The 18162-nt window shown below is 52.5% G+C and overlaps 1 protein-coding gene across 1 annotated transcript in view; it reads left to right on the top strand.

The window, feature by feature from the left end:
• Mark1 (microtubule affinity regulating kinase 1) overlaps positions 1 to 18162 on the top strand; it is a 119769-nt gene that overhangs the window by 8602 nt on the left and 93005 nt on the right. The gene's annotated exons all lie outside the window — the stretch shown is intronic.

The raw sequence follows: 18162 nt of genomic DNA on the forward strand, positions 1-18162 counted from the left end.
CTCCAGGGCCTCCAGGGTGTCACTACGTAGATCAGCGGGTAGTGATTCTCCTGTTTTCAGCTTCCCAAGTGCCAGGATTAAGGGCGCGCACCACCACACCGTCTCCGTTGCCCTCTCAGTGTGCCCGGGGCTGGGGCTGGCACAGCAAACCAGGGATCTGTAATCAGATCATTTTATTTGTTACTCCCTGATTCGGGTACTGTTTATTGTGATTTCTTGTTTATTGTGTGGCTGGGACTTCTGGTACTGGGCCGCAGCAGAGGTGAGAACGGCCGCCGGCCTCTGCTCCTGACAGTGAGGGAGCCGTTCCTGCCATCACACACTCGGCTCGCTGCAGGCTTTCCACGTGGTCTTTACGATGTTGGGCTACTTTCTCTTCATTCTTACTTGTTGCGTGTTTTCATGGCAGGGTGTTAGGTCCTGTCAACTGCTCTTGCTATACCTATTAGAATAGCCACGGGCTTTTCGTTTTCTGTCAGTGAGGTGCAGCATATTGATTTTTGCTTTTCTTTTGCATATGGGATCATCTCTGTGTCCCAAGCATAAATCCCAATTAGTCGTGATGAGTGATCTTTTTAATATGCTCTTGATTTGGGGTTTGCTAGATTTTTGTTTGTTTCTTTTGAGGATTTTCACATCGAAATTCATCAAGAACACTGGTGTACAGTTTTCTTTCTTGGTAATATCCTTTTGAGGCTTTGGTATCAGAGTGATACCAGCATTATCAAATGAGGTAAGAAGTGTTCTCTTGAAGTGTTGTGAGAGTGTGACAAAGATTGGTGTCGCTTTTCCTTAAGCTTTGGGTGGAGTGCATCGGGAAAGCCACCTGGTCTTGGGCTTTTCTGCATACTGACTTCAGCCGCCTCACGAGGCATGTATGCGCCGAGATATTCTGTTTCTCTGTACTTCAGTGTTGGTAGGTTTGTTAGAGTCCTCCAGCACAGCGCCCACAACCACTGGGTGTGCAGAGATGCGCCGAGGAGCCCACGGTGCATGTGGGCTGGTGCCCTTTCAGGGGCTGGGCAGCCTGAGCGCGTCATTGGGACAGCGGTGCAGGCCCGAGAGGGGCGCAGACCCGGCCGGGCACCGGGCCCAGAGTGGCAGCCGGGCAGAGGGCCCCTCACTGGCCCTGGGTCTGCCCGGGATGCAGTGGTTTGGGTGGCGCCCCCTCCCGTCCCTTCTGGAGACACTGTCACAGCCACACCACGAGATGCAGAAGGGCCTGCCGTGGCAGCTTACGTGGCTCTCTCTCTCTCTCTTTTTTTTTTTTTTTTTTTTTTTTTTTTTTTTTTTTTTTTTTTTTTTGACTGAACTGGGGATTGAACTCAGGCCCTTGTGCTTGACAGGGAAGCGCTCATTCCACTGAGCCATCTCCCCAGCCCCCGCTTAAGTGTCTCTTGTGTTTATCCTTTTCTTCCATGTTAACCCAATTTGTTGGCATACAATTATTCATGGCCGTGTCTCCTAGTCCCTTTTATTTCTGTGTAATCAGTTATACTTGCTCTTCTGTTTTTCTGATTTTGGTTATTTGAACCTTTTCTTTTTCTTAGTTTATCTAGGGGAAAGATTTAGAAATTTTATTGCTCTTTAAAGAAAATTCTAGTTTCTGTTTCATTTATTTCTGCTCTATTATTTTGTTATTTTTTATTTATTTATTTATTTTACTTTGGGCTTATTCTTTTTCTAGTTATTGAAGTGTAGTTAGATTGTTTTTACCTAAGCAAGTCCCAATCCAGAATTTATGAAAGAAAAGCAAACTCATACCTCCATCCGATGATCTTGGTAGAAACCGCCAAAATGATACAGGGAGAAAAACTGGTCTCGGATGGGTGACCTCCAAACCATACAGGGAACCTCCAAACGACATAGGGAAAAATGATCTCTGGACCTGACCTGCACGAGTTCATGTTCTCTAAAACCAAAGAATGAATTTTAGGAACAAACGGAGGTTATGAGCAGAATGTATTCATTGAGGGAAAGAAAGCTCCTGTCCAAGAGAGGCACAGGAGGGGGGCCCAAGCGGGTAGTTCCACCATTAGATTGTTTTTAAATTTTTTAAAATTATTTATTTGGTACAGGGTCTCACTACGCAGCTCAGACTTGTAGTGATCCTCCTGTCTCAGCCTCCCTAACACTGGGATTCAAGGCAGGCTCCACCACACCAGGTTTTGGTGGCTGGCTTGGCACCAGGCCAGCACAGCATGTGGTACCGGGGATTGGACCCAGACCCTTGCGCTTTCTAGGCAGGTGCTTAGACTGCTGAGCTATCACTGGCCCTAATGTAGGTTTTTAAGTGACACGTTGTTAATTTTCCCTTAGAATCATATTTCTTGCTATCCATACACATTGGTCTTTCTTTCTTTCTTTCTTTCTTTCTTTCTTTCTTTCTTTCTTTCTTTCTTTTTTCGTTTGTCTTATGATATTTTCTAGTCTCCCTTTTGATTTCTTTGACCCATTGGTTATTCAGGAGTGTGTTGTTTTAATTTCAACATGTTTGTGGATTTTCTATTTTCTTTTTTTTTTTTTTTTTTTTCAGTACCGGGGATTGAACTCAGGATCCTGCACTTGCCAGGAAAGCACTTACTGTACTGAGCTATCTCCCTGGCCCTTCCATTTTGTTTTTGCCATTTATTTCTATTTTCATTCCACTGTAGTCAGAAAAGACACTTGGAATGCTTTCAACCTTAAATCTTTAAGATCTCTGTGTGTGACAGGACCTGGCTGTCCCTCTAAGGCTGTGCATGTGTGCCCAAGAGGGCCGGATGGTGCTGCGGGGTAGAGCGCCGTGTTGCCTGTGGGTCCATCCGGCCCCTGGTGCTGCTCTGGTCCCCTTGCTCCTCCTCCCCAGCCGTCTCCCGGATGCTCTGCCTGCCCACAAGTCTGCTGCTGTGTTCTCTCTGAGCCTGCCTTTGGTCCCATCTGGGTTTGACTCGTTCACTTAGACCCTCTGCTCTTGGGTGCTGATATATTTACAACTGTGCCTTCCTTGTGAATTGGTGCTCTGTCAGTGTGTGACACCGCCCTTCTTTCTCTGTGACAGTTTCTGACTTAATGTCGTTTTGTCTAATATAAATGTGGCCACCACTGCTATCTTCTGATCTCTGCTTGCACGGCACAGCTTTTTCTGTCCATTTACTGCCAGCCAGCATGCGTCCTGGAATCTGGACCCCGGTCCCTGCGTCTGCCTAAGCAGGTGCTGTAATCCACTGCGCTAGCTGGCCAGCCCTTGATTGTGGTCTTTAGTCCTTCGCGTTTGCTGTAAAAGTGATAGAGAAGGACATACATTGCTGTTTTGCTCTTTGGTGTCTTGTAGCCTTCATCTGTCCTGTCTCATGCTCTTCCTGTGCGTTTGCTTGGGCTTTAGTGACACCTAGAGCAGGCTGGGGTCTGTCTGCATGAGCACAAGTTTCTGGCACTCTCCCAAAACCAGAGCACTGGACACACCTCACCTTTCTCTTCCCTTACGTGTTGAATTTTTTATTTCATCAATTCCTTCAAATTCTCAAAGCTTCAAGGCTTCCTCAAACCTCTCTGGCCTTTGGAAATAGTCTCTTAGTACTTGCTTGTTCCTTGTGATTTTGTCTTATGTCCTTCATTCGGTGTGCAGCTGTTCACGTTCTGTGGCTGGTCACCCCCTTGTCTTGAGTCTGGAGTTTCGGGTTGGTGGTGCGTGCTGTCTCTTCCATCTGGCGGCCTCCCCGTGTGCTGGTTTTGGATGGTGAGCTGCCCTCGGCCTGATCTTGTCTGAGTGCGACCTGAGGGCCCAGTACCAAGGCGGCGTGCGAGGAGAGCTCCGCCCCGCCCTGCTGGGAACGCTGCTCTGGGGCCCGCAGTGCCCTCAGCCCTCCTGCCCCAGGACTGCACGGGCTGTGGGCTCCGCTTCTGGGCTGCGCTGTGGGTTCTGGGCTTGGAATTTGACCCCAGGGTACCTTGGCTTCTGTGGTTTCTTTCCACTGGCCTTGGCTGTTTTGCTTTTTATGTTCATTTTGTCCTTTGATGTTTCTCTTACTTTCTTCCAGTTTCACAATACACTTAAAAATGTGGTTTTTTTTCTCCTGGAAAACTCACAAGATCATATCTACTCTACTGAGGGAAGACTCTACAGTATATGTTGTAATATTCTCTTTTGAGAATGTGTTCAGAAATTTCATACTTAACGAGCTCTTAGTACTCTAAACTGTGTCATTGCTGAGCCTTGTGTCTGACACTTAAAAAATGTACATGAATTTCAGCTTGTAAGTTTTTCAGTTTCAAAAACTAGATTTTGAAAACTATTTTTTATAATTATGAAAACAATTAGTTTTTGAGACCTGCTAGTTGTCATTGAAGAAGGTGAAAATTAACTAACAGAACTTTCATAAAAATATAATTGGTAGGTGGATTAAAACATGAGGATTATAATTAAATAAAGGCATAGTTAAATATGCTGACCCACCACTTCCTCTTGTGTGAAATGCTTTCTTTAGCCACAGCAGTCATTGAAATCAAGTATCAACGTAAACTGAATTTGTAATTGTGCGGTTTGTAGTGTCACAAATTATTTTTTATACCGTATAGTATTAAAAGTGTTTTCGTAATCACTGAAAATTTTATACTATTATGATTTAATATACTTTCAATTTTTTTGTTTGCTTTTAATGTGGGTGCGTTCTGTTTCTGAAGTGGCTGGGGTGAGCTGCAGCTGGGTTTCGTGGGCTCCGTCTGTAGAGGCGCCCGGTGGAGTTGAGACCGCCCTGTGCCACAGAGCTGCTGCCCTTCTCCGGCTGCTCGTGGGCCGCCTTCTGCCTAACTAAGTTGGAAACACTTTGAGGACACGGACTACTTCGGCAGCACTGCTGTAGCGCCACCACACTGGCCTGCCCTCAGTTTTCATGACTTAGTAACTCAAGGCCCACTTTGTTCCCTCTTCCTCCACAGAGCAGGCCTGGAAAGGAAGAGTGCCAGGCTCCCCTGACTGGGGCTGTCCCCCATTCTCCCTCAGGTGGGGCAGTCAAGGGCTGAGGTCTCTTTCTCCAGCCCTCGGGCTGCAGGAAGCCCCCGACTAGGCCCTGCAAACCCCTGATGAGCGTGACGATGGCGGCAGCACTTTCCTGGGTCCTTTCAGTTGGAAGGAGGTGAGATTACAGATGGTGGCCACAGAGAGCTGGGTGGAGAAGTGTGGAGCCATCCTTCGCGGAGCTGCCAGCGGTGCAGGGTGCCGGGCTCGGCCAGCCTTCAGCCTGCGCGGCACACGTGTGCAGTAGGTGGCCGGGAGCCCAGCGCCGCCCTTCTCCCCTCCCTCTGGGTAGTCAGCTCCGCAGGGAGGGCTGGGCGCTGAAAGCCAGGGGCTCAGCACCTCCCGCCTTCCACTGCAGGCTGCACCTTCCTCCCAGGAGGGTTTCGTGGAGCACTGTGTCGGCCACCTTGCTAGTCTGCTTCAGCGATAAAACAGGCGCTAGTGAGCTGCCATGCAGAGAGCACTGCAGGCTCGGCGTGGCCACTGTGCCTCCTGGGGTCACGTGTGGCTTTCACACCCCAAGCAGAGGTGTACTTCTCTTTCTTTCTCCATCACAACGGAAGAGCTCTATGAGACAGGATACAAAGGCTGGAATGACTCAGCCTGAAAAGGAGACGACCTGGTACACCACACTGTGAAACAGAAAGTGCCTGTCCCTTCTTATCCCGTAGCCTGGCACAGGAACAGAGACAGGTGCTCAGGGCCTGGGTGCCCAGCCTTGGAACATAAGCGCCCCTTTGCCTGGGGCTCTGCAGCAGGCTGCTGGGTGGGGACACAGTGCTGGCAGAGAGGAGCAGGCCCGGGAGGAACGGCTCCCGTGCTCCGTGGGCCTTGTGTTGGGGTGCTGCCCTATCCGCGTTCAGTGGGCTTCCTAGCAGTGGCTGTGGAAGAGCCTTTCGTGTAGCATTCATCCACACTGTGCTGGCCCTGGGAGATGAGCGTGCGCAGGAAGGTGCCATGGTGGGGACCAGGACTCTGGGACAGATTTCAGGTAGGCTCCTATGGCCTACCTCCGCCAGCATCGGCCTCGCCATCTGTGTCCCTTGTCCCTGCTGTCCAGAGGCTCTTGCTAGGTCATTACTGCGATACCACCCCTGGAACCCGAGCGCTCTGGATAGCCTGCTGAGCCCTTCACTTCCCACTTCCTGCTTTTAGTAACTTTCCCAGGCCTTGGCCCTCAGCCGGCCCTGCTGGGGTTCCCAGCACTGAGCCCACCCTTGTCCAGCTCTCCTGCCCACTGACAGCCCTGTGAACGTTCCCGCTTGCCTCACCAAGTGGCAGAGCACAGTCCATCTTCTTTGACACCAGTGACGCTCACGTTCCGTAGCGCAGTCACGTACACGTCCCACTGGGGCATTGTGTGCTTGGAGTGAGGCTAGAGAAGCCCACCACACCACGAAGCAGCCACTCGGTAGACTGGAGTGTCTAGCTTCTCGGGACCTGGGAGGGGCCTAGGAGCAGGAGGCAGTGAAGGCCGAAACTCATGATCACTGGCTGTGGAGGGTGTCCTGTCCATGGACCATAATTGCAGGGGAGTACAGTGGCCCGGGGCAAGCGTGTTTAGCAGCTGCTTTATTCCTGGTGTGGGCTGGTCCATGACTATCTTTGCCTTCATAGCTCTAAGAGGGGTATTGCTGCTAGATAGTCGTGGGCTTGTCTGGAGTGAAGAGCAGGCACCAGGACAGAAGTCAGAAAGTGCTGCTGATGGGTTCCTAGGTGTCCTGGACAAGTCACGGAAGCCTGCTGCTTTGTGGCTCTGGGGCCAACCTCATCTTGATGCATAGGATGTGTCTTGTTTGCTTTTCTAGATGAAAGTTACTGAACGGAGCAGCCCCTTGGAGTCACGGCGTTGGTCCTTCTGGCTCAGGTGTTAGCTAGGTTATAGCTGTGGTTATTTCTGGCTCAGTGTACTTTTCATGCTGTAAATGAGAAGCAAGTAAAGTACGTCTTGATGGCCTTTGCTTGCACCAGAGAAAGTGGCTGCGTGTATGCGTGCGAGTGGCTCAGGGAACTGAACCCAGCCCCTGAGCGTGCCAGGCTGGTGCTCCAGCATGGAGCTGTGCTGCCACCCCAGGCCTCTGGGCAGTTCTGAGCCTGCCGGTGGGCAGTGTCCAGCAGAGGAGGTCGTTCCCCCCACAGCTTGGTCAGTTAGACCCTTCACTTCTGCCTTCATCTCCAGAGGAGCAGAAAAGCAAGGAGAGAAAAGAATGCTGTGTACGGGGGGGGGGGGGGGACACTTCTGTTGCAGGGCCCGGTATTTACGTGTTGCTAATTCTATTTTATGTGTGCTTGGTGACGGTGCTGTCTAACTGTGCTGTAATTTCCTACACCTGTGGTATGCTACAGGCTTCTCAGGACCAAGAACTCTCACGGATTGCCCTGTCAGGCAAGTGCTAGGCATGCATTTGTGCCTCGAGTTTGCAGAATTGCCTGCTGAGCAAGGTTTCAGGCAGCAGGAAAAGGCAGCCCACCAGTGGCTCTTTGGCACAGGGCTAGGCACACACAGCACCTCAGGGTGCTTGGCAAATACCAGCAGTGAGGAATCACCCATTCTTTAGAATGCATGAAGCACATTAAAAATCTGAGGCAATGTTAAATAGACACCACATTTGCTTTTTAAATTCTGGTCACCTTTAATGAACTTCTGAGGTGTCCTGTAAACGATTTCTCTCCCCATGTTCATGTACACATGTTAAAGCCACCAGCTAAAAATTCGGTGTACTTAAGAAATGTGTCTAGGAAGCGCACTGACGTGTGTGTTGAGACGCTTGGCTGGCTTCGGGTGGGTAACCGGTCTGTTAGATCTACGTGCGGGACTCAACCGAGCGCTTGGAGCAAGGCTCTGACTGCGTAGCGGGCGTTAAGCCGGACAGCGACTTACGGAGCAAGCCTCAGTGGTCATCTCCGCTACGGCTGCTGTGGCGCCTTTGTGCTTGTGGGAACGAAGGCGCTGGGAAGTTTCCAAAAGAATGTAGCGCTGTATTTTTAGATATAATTCAGGCAGATGTTTTCTCTCGTTCCCTGGGGATTCTGTTGCATTAGTCCTAATGTTGACTGGCGGCCGGGGCGCAGGGCTCCCCAGAGGGCTCTGTGGCGTGCAGGGGAGTGTTTCAGGCAGGGCACGCCTAAAATAAAAGCACAGGCTCAGCTATGCCCTGTCTCCCGCGACGACTCCCAGCTTGGTGCTGTGCGGGGAGCGGGGTGCGCAAATGCCTTTCCCATTCCACGGCGCAGGCGCAGGGCGTGGAGCTTCCTGCGAAAGAGCACATGCCTGGAAGCGGGACTCTGGGTTCAAACGCCAGCTCTGCTGGTTTTGTCAGCTGCGACTCGGAGGCGCTGCTTCCCTTCAAGCCTTGAGTTCCTACCGAGCAAGGGCACAGCAGAACCCCCTTCCCGTGTGGGGTTGTGGTGAGGGTTAGTAACGGAGGACCCACGATGCCTTGGAATAGCGTCAAAACCCAGCAGAAGCTAAGTGTGCACAGCCGCTGATACTGTTTTTATTTATTTATTTATTTATTTATTTATCCATTTGTGGCAGAACTGGGGATTGAAGTCAGGCCCTTGCACTTGCCAGGGAAGCGCTTACTCCATTGAGCCATCTCCCCAGCCCCCTCTGATACTGTTACTGTTGTCACACGTACATAAAGGTTGACAGATGTAAATATGTCAGAGTTTTAAGTGCATTTTAAGGTTATATGTGATTTTCATTTATTAAAAGTTCTGTTCTCAGCTGTGACTGAGCTTTCCTTTTTTGCCAAGGCAGTTTGGAATGGCCGTCTGGTCCCCTGAGATGCCAACGGGATGCATAGAAGAGCCAGGTTGGAGGCTGAGGCACAGCAGTGGCGTGGGGAGCAGGGAGTTAGAGCAGCGCACAACTGTGGGCAGTGGTTCGGGTGACACGGAGGTGCTCTTCGGGAGGGGCAGACCTGTGGGCCTGTGCAGCGGCTGAGAGCCGGGCTGTAGGGAGCCATGCCTGGGCCACATTCCCAGCTCACTGCCGCGAGCCGCGACCCCAGGCTGCCGCTCCTCGTACAACGAGGACAGTACTCGCCTGGCCGGGTGAGCGTTGAGCTGGGCTCACTGTGGTTGGGGTGATCCATCCCTGGGCCAGGGAAACAAGGAATCAAAACCAAGGTAAGGAGAAAACAGTTGGTCAGAATGTCCTCTTCCTGTCTCACGGTCATGAAAACATACAGCTAAATTCATGAGCTTCCGGCTTCCTTTTCTCCTGTGTTTGGTTTTCTTCATGTTAATACCTTCATTCCTGAGACCGAGCACAGGTATGCTTGGCTTGGGAGTACTGTAGACGCGGCAGGGACTCTGGAGACTGCACCGATTTCAGTGAATTTGGAGATAAAGACAGGTCTGAAGTTAGGGACGTGCACGTTGGAGGTAACTTGATAGCACTGTGGATGCTGGAATCTCCTGTTTGCTAGGATTGCCTTTTCTGAATCGCAGTGCTTATAGTTTTGCCCCTTAGAAATGATAGGCAATGGTTCGCTGAGCAAAGTTGGAGTGGAATTGTGAGTTCTTTTGATTCTTTTTTTTTTTTTTTTTTGTATTGCTGTTCTCTAAGGAAATATATTTCTCTTTAAGTTTCTAAAAATAATGCCTGCTAGGTATGGGGCTTCTAGTTCAGAGGAATTAATTTCACCTTCATCAAGTTTATGTAATAGTGCCTTAAATTAGAAATTCAGTTTCATGTTCACCTACCTTGTGAAGGTAAGAATATCACACTCTAACACGTTGAATCAGAGCTCGTCAGGAGCAGGCGCTGTGAGCATCCGGGCAGGGCTGCCACGTGGGATTGCATCTGTGTCGCTGTGGGAGCTGGCGGAGGCACTGTGGATGGCAGCCGTCCCGAGTCTGGTACTTAGGCTGGGATGCACAGGCCCAGAGCCAGGAAGGCCGGGAGATCCATGGGGAAGGTGAACCCAAAGTGGGACCCGCGAAGACAAGCAGGAGCCCAGTGTGTCTTTCAGCCTCTGTTCCTAGGTAGGTGCCCAGCAAGCCAAGCTGGCGCCTTTTACCAGAGAGCTGCCCATGAGCCCGGGCAGGATGCAGAGCAGCCGCGGCGGGTGGGGCAGGAGCCGCAGCTGTGCCAGCAGGTTGCCGCGTCAGCTGTAAGCGTCAGCCTGGCCTGGCCCTGCGCTGACCTCCGCAGCCCACGGACAGCTGTTGTTTTCATTTCCGCTGTCCCATTTTGTGCCTGTTTCTCTGGTTTGGGCAGCTCCGACCAAGACCGAGGGCAGAAAGAGCTTGACGCACTGGAGGCAGCATGGCCCAGCTCCCGTCACTTCGCTGCCCCTTTTAAGGGTGGGCTGCCACCGCGCTTCTCTAACCACATTTAATTTGCAGTGAAAGCTACTGGCAGAACTAGTCTTTTGTCCAATGGGCTGCAGCCATCCTGGATATGCCAAGAACACCTGATTCTCGCCTGGAAAGAAAAGACAAATCCTTGTACCTGTCTTGGGGTGATGTTCACTTCCCAACCATACTCTCTCTCTTTATGCCCACATCAGCTTCAGGGTTAACTTTCAAAAAGTGGATGTCGCCCCTTACTAGTGGGCGAGGAGCAGGAAGGGGAATGATGAGAGGCGAGAGGCGCTTGCGACGTGCCCCAGTGTAGTCACACCAAAATAAGGAAGAAGCATTCTGCAGTATCAGACTCCTGGTTTCCATGGCTGGTCACGTGGCCATGGATGGCATTTACATTTACCTTCTACTAGTAATTCCAGGTGCCCATCGCCCTCAGCAGACGTTTTATCTGGCTCTAATTGCTGGCCTGGTGAGGTAGCCCAGGCCTCATTCCTGAAGAGCTGGCCAGCAGAAGGCTGTGTGCACTGGGTCGGGATACTTTTCCACCGGTGATCTGGGGAGGCAGCGCGGGGAGAGTGGCCCAGAATCTGCGGGTGGATGTGCTCCACCCCAGCGCGACACAGCAGCAGCAGCCGCTTTCCCTGAGTCAGGACAGTCCCGCCGGGACAGCCACCTCCTGCTTTGCCTGTTGATTCTCTGTCAGGAAAGAGCCTCTACTTGCCATCAGGAGGGCCATTACTGCGACACCTGGGAGGAGCGCCCTCCCTTCTTAGGCACTGAGGCTTCTGGAGCCAGCAAGGTGCGGGTGGAGGGCCCAGGAAAGATTCACTAATTAGCCCCTGAGGGTATTTGTGAAAGGAGAGGCTCCCTGTCCACCTGCCTCTCCATTCCTGGGCCTGCGGGTCCTGGCCAGGGAGAAGCAGCATCGATTCAGGAGCACGCCGCATCCTGTCGGAGGTGACCCCAGCTCTGCGAGGAGCTGGCTCCCGGGTGGCCTGGTGACAGGTCTTCGTAGTGTCTCACTGCCACACCACTGCCTTGGGGCATTGGGGACTTCAGTATGGGGTACAGTTAACAAGCAGGAGCGTACATTCCTGCTTCACTTGCTGGAAAATGAGCTCTCGGGATGGCGCCATCGGAGGGGCTCTGGTGTTCTGTGCAGGGGACAGAAGAGCCTCAGGCAACGCCAGCCACTGTCGCCAGGCCCGCGTGTGACTTCCTGCTTGTTAATGTGCTTGCTTGCTTCGTGCGGCTGTGGTCCAGGGCGGAGGCTTATGTGCACAGCTTGTCGTCGTGAGCACCAGTTCAGTGGGCCACAGCCGCCTCCACATGCAGGGCTCCCTCGGGGCTTATTCATGCAGTTTGTCCTGTTGGTTAATTTTCAAGGGGTTTTAACCTTTTAAGTCCTTGGCCACAGGGCCAAGCCGTAGCCCCAGTCTGACTGTCCGGAGGGCCACGCTTCGCAGCCTGCCTGCTCCCAGCTCGGAGCTCTGCTCCCCGGCAGCACTCATACCTGCACGCTTCGTGCAGGCCGCGCCTGTCGCACTCCCACCGTCCACTGTGCAGAGCCAGCTGTAGACAAGGCTTGACCTTGTTCTTCATCAGCTGGTGCCTGGGAGCCCCTGGAGACCAAGTCTGCACCTTGGCAGACCAAGGAGTGCAGGAGGATGGAGGGGTGTGGGCGAGGGCCTCTCGAGTGACAGGCTTGTGCCCCTGCCTTGCCTCACACGCACCGCTTCTGCTTGGCAGTGGATGGTGCTGTGTGCACCCAGCTATTGGGCCTGATGAGTCGGACGACACCTGAGTCATCGCGCAGAGCCTATGTTGAACTGTAACTTGGTGGCCAGTGGCAATGCCAGTCGTGATCCTCAGCGACACAATCTTGAATGCTATAATCTTGAAAGTTGAAATCTCTCAAGTCTGAAATACCTAAAAGCTTAAAATTCTGAATGTTGAAATCTTGCAATCTGAACTCTTAGAAGGCACAATTTATGTTGCGGGGAAGAAGGGAGAGTGTGGAAAGCCACTGCTGGGTAGAGATGCGTGTGGTTTTGGTTGTAGGGAAGGATAGCCGCAACATGCTAAGTGGAGCAAACCTTTGCATAGCTGGTTGTTACAGCTGTGTCACCTGTCTGCACTGGCCGAGTAGGGCCCAAAGAAGTGGCACTGGTGGGAAGGCTGGGGTGGAAGGCAGGCTAGGAAGACGTGGTGTTGTTTCCACTGAGTCTGCTGTGGGGGGCCAGCGAGATGGCTCAGCAGTCCAAAGCGCCTGCTTAGGCAAGCTTAGGCAGGTGCAGGGGACAGCGGTTCAATCCCCGGTACCGCATGATGCACCAGCCAGGGTGGGCTGAGCTAGCCAAAAAAAAAAAAAAAAAAAAAGTGTGCCCTGGGTCCGTGAGGGCGTGGGGTGGGTCTCTCAGTCCCCAGATGACTCTGAACCCGGCTTGGAGCATGGAAACACGTAATGCAGCAGTGCGCTTTCCATAGTTTCTCTCCCGCTATTTTAAACAGCCAGCATTATTGGTTTTTTACAACTCACTGCACTGGATACTTCATCTTCACTTCATTCCAGTATTAGAGGTGTACGTTACATGAAGGCTTTTACAGAGCTTGGAGTCTCTGTAGCTTTTGCAAATCTGAGTCCACAAGAATACGTCATCACAGTGCTGACTTGGTGTGCAAGCCAGCCCTGCACAAAAACGCGCCGGGTGCTCCTCAGCAAGTGAGGGGCTGGGGGTGACCTCAGGAGAGGTGTGCAGGTGCTCACAGACACAGGGCTGGAGACCGCAGCTGTCAGCCGACGCACTGGGTCTTCCTGCCCTTTGCTGTCTGAGCTGTTTCTCCATGAACAGGGCTTATCTGCTCATCATTGTTAGACCTGCGTGGTGGTGGCTGGGGCTTCAGTATTTATGGTTGCAGAGACGTGTGTTATTGTTGTCTGTTGTATTGTGTGAAGTGGTCTGTGAAGTATGGCCAGTTTTTTTTTTTAATTCAAATAAATCCCTTGTAAAACATGCAAATAAGAATTTTTAGAAGTTATTTTTTCCAGTATTCAGTAGGATTCTAATTGTACAGAATTTAGACTTTTCGGGTGGTAATCACGCTATGTTTGCAGTTCCTGGGTTGTGGCATTGAGGACTTAGTCTCAGGATCATGGCCCACACCCCAGTGCCCGCTGGGCCAAGAAACAAAAGGGTGGGCCTTTCTGCTGAAGTCCTGCCATCTGCTCCCGGATGTGCTCGCAGGCCCTGCGGCGCCACCCTGAAGGCGCCCGGCGCTCTGGGGGCAGAGCTGCTTCTGTGACAGCCCCGGCCTGCGGCAGACCCTGCTGTGCTGCCCCTTCACAGACAGCGGACGTGTGCGCTTCCCACGGTGTGCGGTGCCTGCTGCCTCCAGCGCTAGGGGTGCTTTTCTCCAGGGAGGGGCCCAGAGGCGGCAGCCTGTCTCGTTCCTGCAGGAGGTAGTTTGACATTCCCACACTGAGGAGACCCAAGTTCCTGCGGGCTGTGCTTCCTGTGCTGGGTCGTAGGTGTCCAGAGCAGTTGTCACTTCCTGCTCCCTAGATCCCTAATGTCACCCTGGGTGAGGACCAGTACCTGTGGTACCCTGTGGCAGGAGGGGTGATTAAATCCTGCCCAGGGCCACTTGCCAGGATCCGATCTGCTGCTGCTATTACAGGTGGGGCTCAGGGAACTCCTGCGTCTTGGGGAGCAGAGGCCAAAGGCTGTTAGACGCCCTCAGAGGCTCGCTCAGCCTCCTGCGGGCAGCCTTACCTGGCCCTGGCCGGGTCTGCTGTAGCTGGGCTGAGGCAGGATGGTGAGCGCAGCAGCTCGTGCTGTGGACGGCTTCACTCTGGCTCGGAGGGTGCAGCCCAGAGTGCTGTGCCGGGAGCCGCGAGGGGGAGGGTGTTGATCTGATCTGGCAGGGAGACGCCATCTAGAATAGCACCCTACTGGGAATTACCGGTGGGTTAAGTTTTGAGGAATATTGTCACTATCGAAGATTCATCTGTGTTCTGCACAGGCCAGATAGGGAGCTGAATGGAGTGGCGTTAGGAACTCATGTCAATGTGTCTTTTGAATTCTGCATAGAGTGCTAATCTCTGCAATCTCCCCGGGAAACAGGATTGCACCTGGTTACTGTTTCACGAAGCCCAGGGCTCTCTGATGGCTTCTGCCTGCCCTTTCCCACTACCCTAACCTTTAATACTCCGGCGGTGCTGAGTGTTGTGTCTTGGCAGGGCCTGTGGTGTTACAGGACCGCGGGGTAGCCTCAGAATGAGTTGGGGACCCCTGGTTCTGCTGGGAATTAGGGCTGGCCCGGAAGCTCATTATGGGTCATCCGATTTCCGGAAGCCCCTGCCCTGCGTCATCCCACGTGGTAGGGTTTCGGGTCACCAGGAGCCGCAGTCATTTGGAGACAGCTTGATGTGAGCACCATCAGTCTAGCTGGCGAGTTGCTGCTGCTCTGCGGGAAGCCATCAGGAAGACCCAGTGTGCGCCTTGGCAGACGCAGCGGCGTCTTTCTTTAGGGACCCGTTCTGAGAGCTGTGTGGAGGCCCGTGACGCTCTCTTTCATTTCAGTCACAGGACGGTCTGCCCCTGACGTAGACCTGAGCGCTGCATCTGTCCTCCAAGTCTGTCATAAACTCGGTTGTGGCAAATGCTGGCCCAGAGCCAGATAGGGACCGGAAGTGGGAAAATGTCACCGCAGCTTAGCTAACCTTGCAGTGCGGCGCAAGCACAGTTATTCCGCCGCTTGTACCCACTGTGCATAATACAGCTTTTCAAGCTGAGCTGTTCCTTGGGTCATCACGACTGTTGCCTCGGTTTATGTGACGTTGTGGAAGCCAGGCTGCTGCATCCCCACACGGGCTACGTGCAAGCCCAGGAGCCGCCATCCACCTAGGCCAGAATGTCACAGGTGTGGCCTGAAGTCACATGGCCCAGCAGCCCGGGCGGGCGTGTCAGCGTGCAGCTCACACGACCAGCACGTGAGTGATCTTTTTCATCAAAGCATGAATGAAAGTGGGTGTCTTCCTAGATGTCCGTGGGCCTCTGTTGTGGCCGCCAGTCTTTGCCTCAGCCCTCTCCACTCCAGCCGTCCAGTCTGCTCATGGTCCCTAGTTCCTCTCCACCCATCGGCAATCCCAGCGGTTCTGCGTGACACAGACGGCAGCTTTGCTTGCTCTCTGTCTGTACCCACTGTGCACGCCTACACCGTGGTGGCGGCAGGGACCCCATGCCAAGGCAGGGAACGTGGGCAGTGGGCAGCTCTGGTGCAGTGAGCACCAGTGCCTGGTGGCTCCCCCGTGTTTTCTGTGTTATTAATGAGCCATAAAGCAGAGGTGCAAGCAGGCAAGTGGAAGGCCCAGGGAGGGCAAAGTGTATGCAGAGTGCCCTCATTTGGAATGTGCGGCCAGGGCACCTGGGTCCAATGGGGCTGAGCTTTCAGGGCAGGTGTGCGGTTCAGGGACGGTTGGCTTGCAGCATGGTGGGAATCTGCTGGTGAGTCCAGCTACTCTGGAGGCCGAGGCAGGAGGTTTGCAAGTTTGAGCATGAGCAATTTAGTGAGACTGTCGCTAAAGGTTGGGTGGTTGGAAAGCCGGGAGATAGCTCAGTGGTGGAGCCTTCTGGGTTTGAAGTCTAGTATGCAAGGGAGGAAGGGGAGGGAAGGGGAATAGAGGGAAGGGGGACAAAGAGGGAAGGGAAGAGGAAGGAAGGAGGAGGGGTTTTGCCAAGCAAATACAGGGTGAGTGGGAACGGGGGAATCAAGCTGTTTGTGAGGAAGTGACAGCCCAGGCTCATGGATAACCCTGGTAAAGAGATTGGGAGGGCCTGGTAGTGATGAGTGGCAGCTGGCAGCGACAAGAGAAGGCCTGTGGGCCGAGGCTCGGGGCTGAAGGCTCTGGGCATCCTGAGGAGGCAGCACATCTGTCGGTGGCAAGCATGAGAGGGTCACAAGCACGCTGGGCATCGTGTGTGACTGAGCTTCTGGCCGCCTGGCCACACCAGCTTCCAGAAAGCCCAGGTCACGTAAGCAGAAGGGCTCCGTCCTGTGGTCTGAGTTACAAATAGGATCTGCCAGGTGGGCGGGCCGCTGAGCACTGGCTTGGTGGGTGAAGAATCGGTGTGCGGTGACGGGAGGACCTGCTGTTCCGCAGTTGGGGTTGCCAGGGGCTGTGCACTGTGTTCCTTTTACTTCTAGGTAGTCTAGATTCCAGTGTTGTGGGCTTGTAGGATTTGTAAAAATAATAATGCTAATAAAAATAAAAAACATTTGGCTCTGAAATGATATTGTCCTCTTTCCATTTATAAAATAAGTAGGGAAGAAGTCACTGTGAACCATCAGTGTAATGACTTAAAAGAGCAGACAGCGGGGACGGCTTCACAATGCACAAGGGAGCTCGGCGGGAGAGCGTTTGGCCATCCGTGCCGACGTCTGCATACACTGCTCCGTAGACACGGTGTGCCTCCCTTGCTTTGCTGCGGACCTGTGTGGACCTGCATCTGCCTGGGACCTGTGTGGACCTAACACCAAGCCTTGCCTACACGGGGACCTAGACAGTAGCAAGTCGGCCTTTGGGGGGTTCTGTTATTATCCACAGAAACAGCAGCTAGGGGAGAACTTCAGCCTTACGGAGTTAAGGAATTTAAAGGTCCCCAAAGAAGCATGGAACTGACGAGGGCTTCTTGTAAGTGTCCGGGACCCTGAGCAAACGCCCACCTCCCTCAGCTCCGGGGTCTGTACGTCCTCACGTCCCTCCTCGTGCACCATTGCTGCTGTCTCATGGCTGGCTGGGACAGCCCTGCAGAGCATGTGGCATCCTGAAAATGCCCCACGTGAGCTTCAGGGCTGTCCTGCGGCAAGTCCTCACCCTGGAAGGAAGGGGCCGTGCAGCCAGCGATAGTATTACTCTTGACCTGAGGAGGGAGACACGAGGCCTTCGAGGCAGGGAAGGAGACCGAGATGAAGAATCCCCAGCGATGCTCGGTAGCTGGCTGGTAAGGGCTGCCGCGTACGGATGGCCGCAGAGTTCTGCCGCGTTCTGATCAGCCCAGCCCTACGTGGCGTGTTGAGCACGGCGCCTGTGCGTCAGGGATACGAGGTGATGCCGCGGGAGCTTGATTACAGAGGAGTCAGGTGGAAATGACACAAAACACTGATGCACCGTTAGGATATGAAATGTATATGATATGGAATATGGCACGCGTGATATGAAATATACTGGCTATGAAATATTCTATACCGTATGGGGTACTATATGTAATATGAAATTTTGTATATAATTGTTCAGATATAATAATTGTATGGCATGAAATATATAATGGGAATGTATGTAATATGAAGTTATATAATTACATTATATATAACATGGAATATATAATATGAAAGATCATATATAAGAAATAGTACATAGATGAAAAATTATGTGTGATACAAAATATATATAATGTGAGGATCGGCCAAATAGCTCAGCAGATTAAAGCGCCTCCTTAGGCATACGCGGGGGCCTAGAGTTTGATCCCCGGGCCTGCCATGCTGGCCCCGTCCCCCGGGGCTCACTGAGACAGCAACTGAGACTGGGCGTGGTGGCGCGCGCCTGTAATCCCAGCACTTGGAGGCTGTAAACAGGCGGATCACTGTGAGTCCAATTTCTGCAGTGAGACCTTGTACACCTGTACACCCTGTCCTAAATACCAAAAAACCCCAAACCCCCAAAATACATGTAATATGAAATATCAAGTATGCCGTGAAAGGTTATGCATGATATAGAGCACATGATATGAAAAATTAGATAAGAAATACTCATGAAATATATGCTATGAAATATATATGATGTGAAA

Source organism: Octodon degus, unplaced genomic scaffold (assembly GCF_000260255.1).
Source record: "Octodon degus isolate 3935 unplaced genomic scaffold, OctDeg1.0 scaffold00017, whole genome shotgun sequence".
Taxonomy (NCBI): domain Eukaryota; kingdom Metazoa; phylum Chordata; class Mammalia; order Rodentia; family Octodontidae; genus Octodon; species Octodon degus.